Source organism: Mustela nivalis, assembly GCF_964662115.1.
Source record: "Mustela nivalis genome assembly, chromosome: 14".
Taxonomy (NCBI): domain Eukaryota; kingdom Metazoa; phylum Chordata; class Mammalia; order Carnivora; family Mustelidae; genus Mustela; species Mustela nivalis.
Genome location: NC_139033.1, coordinates 48,852,485 through 48,868,512, shown reverse-complemented (window position 1 = coordinate 48,868,512; position 16,028 = coordinate 48,852,485). Strand labels below are relative to the sequence as shown.

The 16,028-nt window shown below is 36.3% G+C and overlaps 1 pseudogene across 1 annotated transcript; it reads left to right on the top strand.

Moving 5' to 3' along the window:
- The first annotated feature begins 214 nt into the window (after window positions 1-214).
- LOC309848437 (large ribosomal subunit protein eL8 pseudogene) lies at window positions 215-1,062 on the top strand (annotated as a pseudogene). The gene has a single exon. The product of its transcript is annotated as a large ribosomal subunit protein eL8 pseudogene (transcript).
- Window positions 1,063-16,028: the final 14,966 nt, after the last annotated feature.

Genomic DNA, 16,028 nt, shown 5'->3' with positions numbered 1-16,028 from the left:
CTCAAATAAATAAATAAAATCTTAAAAAAAAAAATAGAATCGTACCCCTGAAACAAATATTACATTATGTTAATAAAAAATACCCAAAAAAACCCCCCAAAGTCTAAAAGAGGGAAAACTGTACCTGCAGGTCAATAGATGTAGAAAAATCATTTGATAAAATTCAACAACCCACTGACGATTTAAAAAAAAAAAAACTGGCTCTCTCTCCAGTCACCCAAGATGCCTGAAGGAAAGAAGACCAAGGGGAAGAAGGTGGCCCTGGCCCCTGTTGTCATCAAGAAGCAGGAGACTAAGAAGGTGACCAGTCCCTGTTTGAGAAAAGGCCCAAGAATTCTGGCATCATACAAGATATCCAGCCCAAAGGAGACCTTGCCAGCTTTGTCAAATGGCTCTTCTGCCTCTGGCTGCAGTAGCAAAGGACTATTCTCTATAAGCATCTAAAAGTGCCTCCCCTAATTCTCCAGTTCACCTAGGCTTTGGACTGCCAAAAAACTCCTCAAATGCTTAAGCTGGACTGCAAACACAGCAAGAGAAGCAGAGATTGTTGGCCCTAGCTGAGAAGAAACCTGCTGGGAAAGAGGATGTACCCACTAAGATGCTGCCTATTCTCTGAGCTGGAGCTTTTTCTGTCACCACCTTGGTGGAAAACAAAAAGGCTCAGCTGGTAGTGATTGCACATGATGTGGATCCCATTGAGCTGGGTGTCTTCCTGCCTGTTCTGTGTCACAAGATGAAGGTTCCCTACTGTATTATCGGGGGAAAGACCAGGCTGAGAGGTATCCTTCACAGGAAGACCTGCACCACTGTTGCTTTCACACACGTTAACTCAGAAGACAAAGGAACTCTGGCTAAGCTGGAGGAATGTACTGGGACCAATTACAATGACGGATATGATGAGACCTGCCATTCCTGGGGAGGCAACATCTTGGGTCCAAAGTTGGTGGCTCACATTGCCAAACTGGAAAAGGCAAAGGCTAAAGAACTGGCCACTAAATTGGGCTAAGTGTATGCTGTTGAATATTCTGTACATAAAAGTAATAAAAATTCTCTTTCAAAAAATTTTTAAAAATCTAAACTTTTTTTTTTTTTTTTTTTTTTTTAGCAAACTAGGAGTGGAAGAGAAAATTATTTTCTTCTTATAGTATCAACAAAATTTCTCAAGGTAAACCACATAGTAAATGGTATTTTCTTTGTGATTAGGAACAAGTCCAGTGTGTGTACCATATGCTTACTCTTAACAGTAATAAAGTGCAGGTTTTGGTTACTGCTCTATGGCAAGAAAAACCTATAAAATATGGTTAATTAAAAGGAAGACATAAAATTATTATTCTCGAGAGATAAATTATTTATTTAAAACTTTAGTAGTAGGATTATAGTAGTTTGGAGGGACTAGATTATTCTGTGATAATAAAAAGCCACAAAATTTCAGAAGCTTAAAAAACAAGAACTTCTATTTTATTCACACTACATGTCTAACAAGGGAGAGCAGAGAAGTGCTCACTGCATTCTCTCAAAGACCCCAGCTGACAATAACCCAAATGAGACATGAACAGAGGGAGAGGAGAGAATCACCAAACTTGTGAATGTTGGCTGCTGGTAGACTCAACCCATTAGTGATGCCAAATCAGATCAAAGGTAGTCATAAAGGGAATTAGGTTTAGTAGTAAAGGTGTTGCTAAGTGAGAGAGCCGTGCTAACTACAAACAGAAACATCCAACAATCCTTTAGAAAGGAAGGGTTGAAGCCCAGAGTTGAACTTGGGATTCAAGATGAAAACCCATGAGGAAGTAGTAATTTATTTAATTCAATATGCTCAATAAACACTGTTTAATTCCAGGAATATACATTTCCCAAGACTACTGATTGAAAGTGTCAGACTAACAAATCCTATGGTTTTTTTTTTTTTTTAAAGATTTTATTTATTTATTTGACAGAGAGAAATCACAAGTAGGTAGAGAGGCAGGCAGAGAGAGAGAGAGGAGGAAGCAGGCTTCCTGCTGAGCAGAGAGCCCGATGCGGGACTCGATCCCAGGACCCTGAGATCATGACCTGAGCCGAAGGCAGCGGCTTAACCACTGAGCCACCCAGGCGCCCCACAAATCCTATGGTTTTATGGAATCTTTACTTATCAACAGTGAGGATTATTTACACAGACTAAATCTGAGAGCAGTGGTCCATTTTTTTCCCTTCTTTTTTTAAAAATCAAAAGGAAAACACAACGTGGCTGCCTCAGAGTTGTATCAGACCAGGCACAGAGACTTTTTTCAGAGTCATTTGTGGTGGATGTCTGAAAAAAATAGTAATGGCTATGAATAGTACTTATGGTATGCAAACATTGAATATTAATAACAATGTCTTTTTTATCATCAAAACTGACCTTTTTTATCATCAAAACTGACCTTTGAATAGCTTACATTACTGCTTTAAAAAAGCCTTCTCTAAGATGGCAGCGAAAATCCCAGAAGAACAGGGAGAGAAAGGCCTGCTGGAGTGGGAGCAGGGGGTGACTATTGTGAAGGGGACCACAGTGTAGGGAGTGGGCAGAAGCAGTAAGAAAGGAGAGAACTATGAATTTTTTGCTATGGTACTTAAATATGGATGTAAGTTTGAATTATGCCATTATATGCACAGATTTGTATTTACGTGAGTTTAACTCATAAGTAGAGAAAATTATTTTAATTGAACTATTTAGAAAACACCTCCAGCAAAATCAAAAGTAAACTGTGTGGTGCATTCTACTTTCCAGGGCACTCTATTTTAGCGAATGCGTTTTACCTTTATGATAATTATCAAACACTTATGTTTTATGGATGGAGCCCTATAGCATAATACTCAGTCTGCTTTGCATAACTATGATGATTTGCTCTCCTTCTTAATACAGCATAAATGTTTTTGTCCTTATGCAATTGATCTTGTTTGCTGGTGGTTGGCTCAAAACGCTGGGCCTGCATCCAAGGTACTGTTGCAGAATATTAGCCTCCCCATAATAAAAAATGTTCATTTTCTTCATCTTCTGTGATTTTGTTTTTCTTAGTCTCTAGCTTCAATGGCTGATCATCCCTTTAGCTAGCTCTCAGTTAATTAAAAAGCCTGTAGCAGAGTACAGAATGTGCCCACAAGAAAACCTCAGGCAGTGCAGATGGCACCACCTCTGCTCTCAGAAGCAGAAAAGTTCTCTGAAACAGCTGTGGGTTGGGAGGCTTTGGGTGGCTTCTGCCTTCTTGGCATGCAAATAAGAAGAATGAATCTGACTTGCGAGATCTCCCCTGCTCAAATCAACTAATGCTATCTATGGTAAACAGCTTTTCAGCTGCAGGAGAGTTCAAAATGTACTCTCTGCAGCCATAATTTTTTGCTGAAGTTGTGTGCTATCTGGAATGATGTATGTGCTACATATTGCCCAGAAAGCTGTGTCTACATGTATGTCAGTACAGAAGATGGAGGAATTGAAGGAAGAAGAGGAAACAGTACCCCAGATGTTTTCTACAAGCTCCCATTTGATCTTGTGGGGGGGTTGTACCTTTATTCATTTTTCCTCTGGTTGCTCATATGAAGAATTTGGGAAGATTCTACCAGCCTGTGGCTTAATTGCTGCCAGGTTTTACCTTACCATATTGTATAAGCAATAAATATTGATTGGATGTAAATGCATTCCAAAGTATTCCCGTGCCCTCCATCCCAAACACAGAAAAACAAATTATTAAGGGGCACAGAGTTCAGTTCCCTTTTTGTGAGCATGAGAAATCTTGCTGTAAAAGCAAACTGAAAATTAATGACCCCGTGATATTCCCAAGGGCCTGGTAGAGGAAAAGATGTCTCAATCCCAAATCAAGGAATGCGTAACAGCTTGAAATGGAGTCTCCACACACCAGTGATTAAATCACCTGTTTGGATATGACTTTTAAATTAGTGACAAATTACACTATAGCCAGAGGAGATTTATCTTATCATTATTTCATTTCTCTATAGGTAAGTTACCACTCTACCCTACAAATCAGGCAATGAACAATCAGTACATTAACAAAGAAAGAGATGAGGTGAGATGATCTCAAGCAGACGACCAACAGCCATTCCCAACTGATTAACTTCTGTGCTTGTCTTTAATACTCAAATTGAAGAGATTTCTGTTATCCTAGTTATACATTAGTAGGAGGAGAGAAAATTCTTAGGGGCCAAAGAAGGCAGGACAATGTGAAGCTATCTCATAAAATATGATTTAAGTGTATAATAATAAATAATTAAGAAATTAATAGCAGCAAAATGGATTTTTGGTTTAATGGGACAAAATGTATTCATATCTAAAAAAGAACCATCTTCTGCTGACAGAGCTTATTATACTTCATTTAGGAGACAACAATGTAGTTATAGTATTTATCTATCATTATAATAAGAAAACCACAGCAGTGTTTGTCCCTAATTACAATTATGGTGCCATGGTGCTTTTTATTCAAGAACCAAAAACAGATTTTGCCTTTATTTTTAATGCTTAAATTAGGAAAGCATTGAGATACAAATTACTGTGTCAAGATTCAGGGTAGAAATGTAATCAGGATTTAGATAACAAATGAGCAAAAACACATGATCATTATACTTGTTAGTATAAAATACTTTGCTAAAGACCTTATTCTCATCTCATTTATGTGCTGTATTACAACTCACATTTAAGAGATTTAAATAAGAGGTGAAAAATCCATAAGCCATTTAAGATATAAGCAAATGAAGTAACTATTGTCCAGGAAATGGTCTTTACATATGAGTATAATGAAGCTACCAGGAAATGACACTATGGAAATCATCATTTATCTTGAATCAAACAAAAATTTGCTTAGCAAGATCACTCTATAATTCTTTTTGTGAATAACAACTAGTTTGAAAAAGATGTTAGACAAAATTCCATTGGGTTGTTAAAAATTTTTTCAGTGATGTCCTTTACCATTTGGAGATTTTTCTTAACGGCAACAATGAAGTTCTGTAACAAATATCCTTATTTTCTTTTTTGTATCAAAAGTAGGCTCCTTGACTAGGTGTATTCCTGACCAATTATTAGGTCAGTAAATCAGGTCTTAAGAGCATAAGTCCAGCTCATAAATGTTTTCTGATTTTTAGAAGTTTGCCATCATTCTTTTAATTTAGATTCCTAGCAACAAAAGCAGAATGTTCAATCAAAAGAGGTAATACATTCATGAATAGATTTTATTTTAAAATACTAAAAATCTCTACTGAGAGTTAAAGCTAAATTTACATATTAAAATTAGGCACATACCCTCCATTTTATTATGGATAAATTTCCCTGTGTTACATATGTTTGGAAATGTCACAATTCTAACATCATGGCTACACCGTTTAATACAAAAAGAGGAATACCTCAAAACTAGCAGCACTCTTACGAATTACATCTGTCCTTGCAATGTGCTCAGGGCTCATTGTAGGAGGGCTAGGGGACAAGGGAGGGATAGAACACCAGAACCCCGACCCATGAGGCTTCCAGAGCCAGTGAGAAAAACTGAACTTATTTTCAGATTCTGCATTAAGAATCAAGTATAGGTGCTTAGGAGGAAAAAGAGGTGTTCTAGTATAATTTCAAAACTGGTTCATGTAGGCAAGAGTAGGGATTATAGGAAAGTAATGTCTAACTTAAGAACTCTTAATCTTTGCTTCAGGTCTTCTGAAGACAACTTTTAAAAATTGTGTAGAAAAGTGTGTGTGTGTGTGTGTGTCTGGAGAATGTTTACAGTTTTGCCTAGTTTTTCAAGGAGAACTTACACTGCCTCAGCACCCTATTTCACCCCATTTCACCTCTGAAATGGGTACAGACCACTGGCTGAAAAGTAAACATTTCTTTTTTGGTTTAGTGGGGATAGCATAGCTGGAGTCATCTGGTTCCACAGTTCCTTGACTCCAGAAAAATGAGCTAATCGTTTCAGGTCAGAGAGTCTCTGGTACAAGGGCTGCCAGCACCTAGGGTTTTTTGGTGAGTAATACAAAAGGAACATCTTTCACCCCCAGGCTGAGAAAGAAATTCAGCTCCATGTGGCTCTGTGACTTTGAGTAGGATATAACCCACATGCTCCTTATTAATAACATGGGAATGATTTATTCAAAAATACTTTCACTTATTAAGTGCTGGGCTCAATCTTAAGCAAAGGAAGCATGTATCAACAAATTGGTCCAAAAAACCCTGATCTTTCGGAGCTTATATTCTGGGTGGTGGTAGCTGATTGGGAAGCAGCATGATAGAGGGGTGAGAGTTAATGAGAGACAGGGAAGAAGCCACATGATTTATTAACATTTTCCTTAGTATATGCTAAGGACTTAGATGGGGTTTTATTATTTTGAAATTGTCATATGAAATGTTATTGGGAAAAAGAGTGTTTTAATTCCAGGAAGTTCAAAGTGTTCTTACACGGCACTACATTGCAAGTGGTTTTCGAATCATTAAAAGGACACAGTGCTTTAAATCATAGCCTACAAATAATTCAAAATGACAGTTTTTACCCTTCATGCTTACTTCAAAGTCCCCAAGAAAAGATCTGAGCATCTGAAGTTGGCTGGTCCCACCATAGGAAGTGGGATTCTGTATCTGTGTACAGAGAGGAGGAAAGGACTCAGATTCTAACAAGTTACCTTTCTTGCCCCACTGACAGCACATTGGGGCTGGCAGACAAAGGTTTAATGTCTTCTGGGATAAGCAATCTCCATGACAAACCATTTGTCTTCCTGGTTAGCCAAGGAGATCTTTAATAGAGTTGTCAATCATTTTTGGAAGGAAAGAGAAAAAAGAGGTGGATGAGAGAAAGAATTTGTTCATTTTGCCCCAAAACTATTATTTTCTTTTAGATTAAAAATTCTAGCCCTGTTGCATGAAACAGATTCGTCTGCTAGCTACTCTACAGGCTGCTCATTTCTTATTTTTCACAACAAAAAAGTGGGTGAGATAGTCGTTATTTCTATTTTCATTTCTTCTGAAAGCTCTGTGAAAAGGAACTCTCCTTGGAGATTCATAGAGGGGTAATTAAGCCACAAACCTGGCTGTATTACTGAGCCACAGTTGTAAAAGAAGGAGAAAAAAAAAAAGTCCCAAATCTGTCCCCATTACAGTGTTAGCTCTATGTTGGAGCCCTAAGTGTAACTTGACCCTTTCCCGGGTCAAGGAAAGAAACATTACTGCACTTATCTTGGCTCATTTAAGGTGGAGATACTGTGTTCACAAAATGAGGCTTCATAACTGTCTCCAGTTACTGTCCAAATCCCAGGACAACCATAAAATTATGATTATAGATGTGCATGGGTCATTCTGTTGTCCCTCTGACTTCCCAGCATGGCTGACTGCATATTTTCCCCACATGGTAATAAAATTCCCACTTCCATCTACCATCGCAAATGCATCCTTTTTAATCCAGAAATTTTTATTTCTAACATAACCATTATTACTTTATAATGTCTTTACTTCTAAAATCTGGCTGTCCCAAGCTCTTCTCTGGGTATTTATTTAATTAAATCAAAACATTTATTGATCACCTATTATGTGCAAGACACTATGTGAGATAGGAAAATGCATGATATCTGTTCTAAAAAAAACTCTAACCTCTTTTCGACCAGATTTAGAATTTTGCCACAATTATAATTGCCTGTTGCCCATAAAAAGGTGAAGTAGAATCCAATATTAGGCTTATGAAAAAGCATAAAGCATAAGCTCACATTTTTCTAATTTCTCTAAAAGCATTTCATTGTAGCCTTACTTACATAAATCAGACAAACACCATTAATTTTGCAAATCTATTATTTGGACATAGAAGACCATCTAACTTTCCCCTGGGAGTTTTAATTTTTCAAGCAGATGTGTAAAACTGCATATGGAGTTAAAACTTCTATTTGCCAGGGTGCCTGGGTGGCTCAGTTGGTTGAGCAGCTGCCTTTGGCTCAGGTCATGATCCTGGACTTCCAGGATCGAGTCCCACATCAGGCTCCCAGCTCCTTGGGGAGTCTGCTTCTCCCTCTGACCTTCTCCTCTCTCATGTTCTCTCTCACTCATTCTCTCTCAAATAAATAAATAAAATCTTAAAACAAACAAAAAAACCTATTTGCCTTCAGTTTATTTGGAAGCTCTAAATGTTTGACTTTCCAAATAATGATTTGCTTATTTACTTAACAATATATATCAAGACTTTAAAGTCTGTAAGGAGCCCATCCTAGGAACCATAGATATAAAGAAGTCAAGCCTTTAAGGAATTTGGATTGTGTTGAAAGCATGTTTTTTTGGTGAGATTAAACTGAAAATGTAGAAAAATGACTAAGAATACACATGCATTAGGCTTTCTTTCAAAACCTTCTCTAGAATAGCCTTGCTCTACATTTCTATTTCCAACAATAAGCATTTACAAGCTTTATGCTTCACTCGGATTTAACCATTTGCTATTCTCTATCTTATCTATGGTCCCACCGGACACTTTTGTGTTTTCTGTCTTCAAACCACTGGCCTTTCCTTCTCCTAGCATCTGTAGCTCCACATCCATTCATCTGTCAAAGTCCTGCTCCAATGCCACCACACTATAACATTTTATTCAAAGTATTTTAGTTAGAAAGAAACTTTATCTGATATAATTGTTCATAGTACTTTGTCTGAATCTCTTAAGACAACATCTACTTCAAATATTTATTTACACTAGTTGTCATCTCTTCTAGATGTATGTAGTCTCTCAGGAGAGGAGTCCTATCTGATCCACTTAGGCTAGCTCCTTGATTTGAAAAGTACTCAAATATTTCCTAAAGGAGTCAATGATACAAATTGCGATCAAAGCAGGACTTCTCAAACTTCACGGTCTATGAGCATCAGCTTGAGAGACTGTTAAAACAAGGACGGCAGGGCCCCTCCCAGGAGATTTAAATTCTGCAGCTCTAAAGAGGGCAACAATAATGCTGAGAGTGCAGGTCCATGAGCCACTGAGCAATACTATCTTTCCCCACCACTGCAAACACACAGAATATTTACGGGTGGGAACAGCTTCATAACATGGAAGATATAAACCATAGTCTAAGACTAGCCGCATCTTAGCAAGAAGTTATTTTAGGAAGAATAACAAAGGTATTAGGGTAGAAGTAAAAAGCAAAAAACAAAAACGAAAACAAAAACATTGGCTTTACTATATGTAATGTGGTATTCTCTGGGAAGTGTATAGGAGGATGTAAGACTTTTCATACATATGGGGAAACGTAATTTAGGGTTCTTAATGAGGACTGATAATTAAAACAGACATAAGACAGATTTATAGGAGGAGAGAAAACCAATTTATATAAGGTTTATATGACATAGGAACCTCATAAGGCAACAAAGATTCAAAGACATGTCAAAATCTAAAGGCCGTTTTTTTTTTTTTTTTTTTTTTTGATTAGGCTGAATAAAGAGAAGCAACTGTGGAAAAATAACCAAATTACATGAGTAGGTTAAAGGAAGATAAGAATTATTTTAACAAGGTCTGTTTGTGTAGAATTCTCTCAGCTATAACTCCTCATCAAATAATGTTACTATTTTTTTCCTAGTACAAGGAGCGCATCTTTCCCATGGGAGTTTTTATCTCCTACTTTCAGAAAGAAAAGGGAATACTCAGGGACTACCCTTGTATCTGCTGTTTTTCAAGTTCTTTAGCTCAAAATAATCTTTATGCTAAAATGTCATATTTTGAGATGGCATATTCTGCCACTTTTTGCATATTTTTGTTACTTTAGCAATTCTTCACCATTACCATGTATTATCCTTGCAGTTCTGAACTTACCTGAAAGATATTCATACTTTGTATTAATTACCAAGAAAACAAGAAACAGCAAGCGAGAAATTATCATATGTTGTCATATGGCAGAAAATATATTAAAAATGTTTAAAAAAATCTTAGGACAAAAAAGGAATGAATTACATGCATAAATACAGTGAATAATTAAAAAGACGTATCTCCAGTTCTCACATGAAAGTTGATCTTTATGACAGCTGGGCTGGAATTGTCCATGTATCTTATAAGAAAGTAAGGATGAAAAAAGAAGAGAAAGAAAGAAAGAAAGGCTGATATTAGAGGAATATAAAGTAACTTAAAGATCAAATGGAAGCTCAAAATAATCATCGTCTAATCTTGGTTGAATTTAGTAAGTAAAGCAGCAGGAAGCTCCTTTCCTTCACAAAGATACCACTGACATTGAAACTTGATGAAGAGGTTGAGGGCAAAAGAGGAAACGACCAAGGAGACCAACAGAGTATTGATGAACGCTGTGTGTACATTCACTCCACCAGCCTTTTAACATTTGCACTGACAACCTTTATTAATGAATGCCATGCTATTTACTTGTCAGGTGGAGACACTGTGATGCTATTTTCCAAGCCCAGAACATAATTCATGTGTGTTACAAGGTTCATTGCATTTATATGTTCAATAGCTTGTTATAATTGAAATATTGGAAATTTTAATCTGGTAGGCAATTTCTTACTTGCTGTTTCTTGCTATCTTTGATAATTGATGCAGTTTATGAAGACCCTTTAGACAACTTGGGATGGCAACTCCCATTCCTAATAAGGTAGGTCTGGATAATGGTTAGTTAGTAATTAACGCTACTGCCAATCACTCTTGTGTTTATACTTATCAGAAGAAAATGGAAAGTCCTTGCCATTAATGGAATGAAATTCAATAGTAACCCAACTAAATGCGCAAGCAAATGTGATCTTATCCTATTCCTCTGTTCTTTCTCACTTCTACATACTTGCCTTTCACTGTTTGTTCTCACCAAGGAACAAGCAGACTTTCAGCCCCAACTGTTTTTCTACAAACAAATAATATTCAAATTTTTAATTGATTTTATCTTTGAACTCCTAATTTCTACTCCTAAACCAGTCTCACATAGCTTGAGAACAGAACCAACCACCTGGAAACAAAGGGGGCTCAGTTTTTGTAAGGAAAAAGACCCTGAAAACCAACGCATTGCTCCCTTAGAACAGTCAAGACTTCAACTAATACTTGTAACATTAGCACTTCATTTAGAAATTGATAATTAAAAATAGCTTTAAAATGTCATTATTATTTAAGATGAATAGCCCATGAACTCTTCAATTCTCAAGATTTAGCTTGCATAAATCCCTGGAGCTTATAAATATTCAGATTTCCAATCTCCACTTCCAAAAATTCTGTAGGTCTAGGTTTTTGTAAGCCTGATAATTAGAATTTTGCTTATTCGAATCAATGAAAACATTTCCCTAAGAAAAATAATATTGTTACTAAGTATAGCCCAATGGAAAATTCTGGAGAAAAATGTATATGTTTGGGTACCTGTATTTTTGTATGCATAGAAATAAGACAGAATTTACTTTTTTCCTGAAGTTAGCATTTGTATTTATATTTTTATTTGTATTTTTTTCCTGAAGTCAAAATTTGTATTTGTATTAATTAATTTGAATTTTTATACAAATAGTCATTTGTATTTTTTAATCATTAAAATACAAATGATTATTTAGTGATAGTTTTAAACAACCTTTCCCGAGACCATAATTTCAAAAAACTGAATTCTGAATTTTGGCAAGATATCACCATAAAGAGGATTACTGCTTAGTTCAATAGGTGAACCCACTAAGGATCTCCAGGAAGCTACAGACTTTATTCCTTCATTAAATAGATCCTTACTGAGCACCTACTACAAAGTAGAAGTGTATATTAGGCAATAGTAGAGACACCCAAACCATGAACTTCAAGGGCATTCAGTTCAATACAGAGAAGTACAGAAATGGCTATGTCATGAGGTAGTAAAGTTAACAGTCACGAATGCTACAACCAAGTGCTATGACCATCAAAGTGAACAGAGGGGCTGTTGAGTTCCAGTAAGGATACGTTAGTGAGGATTGGTTCTATGAATGCAGTGTTATTTTTTCAGGATTTTTTTTTTTTTTTTCAAATCACAGTAGGTATAGTGAGAATATGAACAACAAAAGAGGAAGAAAGGCCAGCCATTCTCTGAGTACCTCTTCCAAGTCACTTTGTGCAAAACACTTTGCCTACATGCATGTAGGTACAGATAAGAGGATGCACAGGGGATGTGTGGGAAAATACGAATAGTTAGGTTCAGCCAGAATATACAGCTCATGAAAGAGATTTAGGAGTAAACTGAATTTGGAATCATTTTAGGGGTAATTCATAGAGCCCTTTGAAGTCTAGATTAGAAATTCATTCTTTATTAAGTTTAATATGGCAACAATGCATAGAATTAACTGAAAAGGAGAACAAACAGTGGGAGGGAAACAGTTAATAAGTAAGTTATAATTATTATCTCCAACTGAGAGAGATAGGGGCAATAAGAATGGAAAAATGGCAGCCCATATGTGAATCAGAGCAGGGAAAGTTAAAAGGATAGTGTCATAAATACTTTACCATCTTACAAACATGCCATGACTGACCCCAATTTAGAAACAGGAATCAGGGAGAATTTTAAAATACATTCAGAGTATTGGCTCAGCTGGTAGAATATTGACCCTTGATCTCAGGGTCATGGATTCAAGCCCCAAGCAGGGTGTAGAGCTTACTTTAAAAAAAAAAAAAAAATCTACAGAACAGTCTCAAGTCTTGTTAGAGCAAAGAGTTAATTAACAGTTATTAATAGTTCCTTGATATCTTTTAAACACAGCTTGATAAAAAAATAATAAATCCAGGCTCACTAAACTAGTAAGTTAAGGGGCACCTATTATATGTCTATTTAATAATGTAGACCTCAATCTTATAGCTTGAAAAATCTTTTGCAACTCCTACTTTCTGGAATAAATTTACAATTTGACCACCAAAACCAAAAACAGTTCAGTTTCTAATAGCAATTTCAAGGAAGGTAACATTTCAATATGTCATTATGTTCAATGACCTTCATAATTAGGATGTTTTTAATCACTGACTTTCCTTTAAGAATGTTACAAATGGGGGCGCCTGGGTGGCTCAGTGGGTTAAGCCGCTGCCTTCGGCTCGGGTCATGATCTCAGAGTCCTGGGATCGAGTCCCGCATCGGGCTCTCTGCTCAGCAGAGAGCCTGCTTCCCTCTCTCTCTCTCTGCCTGCCTCTCCATCTACTTGTGATTTCTCTCTGTCAAATAAACAAATAAAATCTTAAAAAAAAAAAAAAAGAATGTTACAAATGTGACATGAATTCACTATAATATCACAATTATCAAATACAAATACAGCAAGGCAAAACAAAAAAACTGTTATCTTTAAAAATAAATAAAACTACAACAAAAATATATTTATGTGTATCCTTCTGGTTTTGCCCTACATGTATGAATCCTATTTAGTTTTTTGCCCATTGTGCCCTGTACATAACCCTCTTATCAGTTCCAAAGGTGTTCCACATTTTAAATTATGTCAAGTCTCCATACCTATCTATTTATACATTCATACTGGTTAAATTGTTTGAAACCTGACAAACATAAACACAACCTATCAGTTAGAATGTTACAGGATACATCAAAATGCAATTATTTAACATGCAGAATATAAAGATGCCAAGTTGGATATTCCTACTTTTATCATTCAATTTAGATCTCTAAAATAGAAAGTATTTACAAGGAAAAATTAAAATCTTGCCCCAAATGCTTATCAATGTTAATACCGTGTTCTTTGACAATTCTGGGTTTTTTTTTAAAGAACATGTATTTGCTATAAAGTGAGTTTTACAAATTAGTATCTCTACATTATAAGCAAATGAGAATCTTATTTTACTATTTGGAGGATAACTTTAGATTTATTATTGCTTGCTAATAAAACCAAACAAATTAAGGGAAAAGAATTTCTTTGCCAAAAATAAATTTAAATGGGACAAGTAAGAAATAATCTATTTTAGGAAAAACATATATGGTTGTTTATGCAGATATATGCTGTAATTTCTTAGTATTTTCAGAAAGGAGGGTCTAAAAACAAAGTATGTAAACAGTACTATATATCTTCAAATGTAGGCTATGAAAGTATATACCCTTTATAATTTTACCCTAAGTTAATATATCCATAAATAACTGGTGAGATGTTCCAAATGCTAACTTGAACTTAGACTCTGGAGTCATGAAAGTGAAAGGACATAAGATTTAAACCAAGAGAAATGGTATTCTCCCCAAAGGAACAAGGAATGATAAATACAGTTACACTTATTTAAAATAAGCATAAAGCAGATTAGATCTCTCTTCTTCTCTTTGAGGGTGCTTTTCATGACTCTGTGTGTGTGTGTGTGTGTGTGTGGTTATTCATATGGTTATATCTAGAGGTTCATAGCTGAAGTTCTGTTATTACCCAAAGACCATGACGTGGGAACCATATCTCTCTGAGTGCAGACTATGGACAAGTGCTTAGAACAGGCAATGAACTTCTTTACCACTGAACTTGCAAATCTAAATCTAAAAATAAAATAAAATAAAGGAAGAACAAGAAAGTGATTAGTATTCATTTTTTTGATTAGTATCCCTTTTTAAAATATAAGAGGATAAAACATTACTGTTTTATAGCATCTTGTATTAAAAATAGTGGAAAATTGGGGCACCTGGGTGGCTCAGCGGGTTAAAGCCTCTGCCATCGGCTCCGGTGATGATCCCGAGTCCTGGGATGGAGCCCTGAATCGGGCTCTCTGCTCGGCAGGTAGCGTTCTTCCTCCTCTCTCTCTGCCTACTTCTCTGCCTACTTGTGATCTCCATCTGTCAAATAAATAAATAAGATCTTTCAAAAAAATAGTGGAAAATATACTTTCTTACTAAATTCCTACTTTATTCTCTGAACTGGCCTGAATCAGTATCTTTCAAAGCACTTGGCAGCACTTTACTTATTTATTTATTTTTTTTAAGATTTCATTTATTTATCTGACAGATAAAGAGAGAGAGCACAAGTAGGCAGAGCAGCAGGCAGAGGGAGAAAGAAAAGCAGGCTCCCCAGTAAACAGAGCCCAATGTGGGCTCCATACCAGTACCCTGGGATCATAACCTGAGCAGAAAGGTAGATGCTTAACTGACTGAGCCACTAAGATGCACCAACTGGTAGCTTTTTTCTTTCTTTTTTTTTTTTTTTTTTAAGATTTTATTTATTTATTTGAGAGAGAGAGACAGAGATAGCAACAGAGATAGAGAGAAAGAGAGACTGAGCAGGGAGAAGAGAGAGAAACAGTCTGATGCAGGGCTTTGATCCCAGGACCCTGAGATCATGACCTGAGCCAAAGGCAGAGGCTTAACCAACTGAGCTCCGACTGGTAGCCTTTAGATGATTCTCAACCACTGCTACTAGAGGAGAAGAGGCAGGTGAAGAGAGTGGCTATATTTGAACGAACTCACTCCATTCTTGGAGGGTAAAAAGACATGAATGTACAAATGACCACCAAAGCCTGCCTATCCATGGACAGCATCAGGATCTTCACATATCAAAAGTGACACAATATTTCAAAATGGCACAAGTTTCCACATAACTTTACTATCTTCTCTAACCATGATCCATATTTCCATACATTAGTAGTTCTCAAAGTGTGGTCCCTGGACCAGCAGAATCAGTATCACCTGTACCTACTAAATTACCTGTTCCCACCAAATCATAAACACTGGTAGTGGGGTCCAGTAATGTGTGTTTTAACAAGTTATCTCCAGGTCACACTCAAGCTGAGAACCACTGATATACACAGCTGACATATTTTCTCTGTAGTACTAAAGATTTCTATAGTATACCTATCTGCACTTCAGAGAAATTTTTATTCCGTAGCAAATTTGGTAGAAAACAAACAAACAAACATAAAATACCTTAATAACAACCATGAAAATCTGCATATACTGCATCTCAAAGCAACAAAAAAAGGACTAGGAAAAAACTTACTTATCCTGCCCCAAATTAAAAAAATGACCTGTCTTGGAAACCATCAAAATCCTTGAGGAGAAAACAGGCAGCCACCTCTTTGACTTCAGCTGCAGCTACTTCTTAATGGATGTCTCCTGAGGCAAGGGAAACAAAAGCAAAACTGGAACTAGTGGGACCTCATCAATATAAAAACCTGCACAGC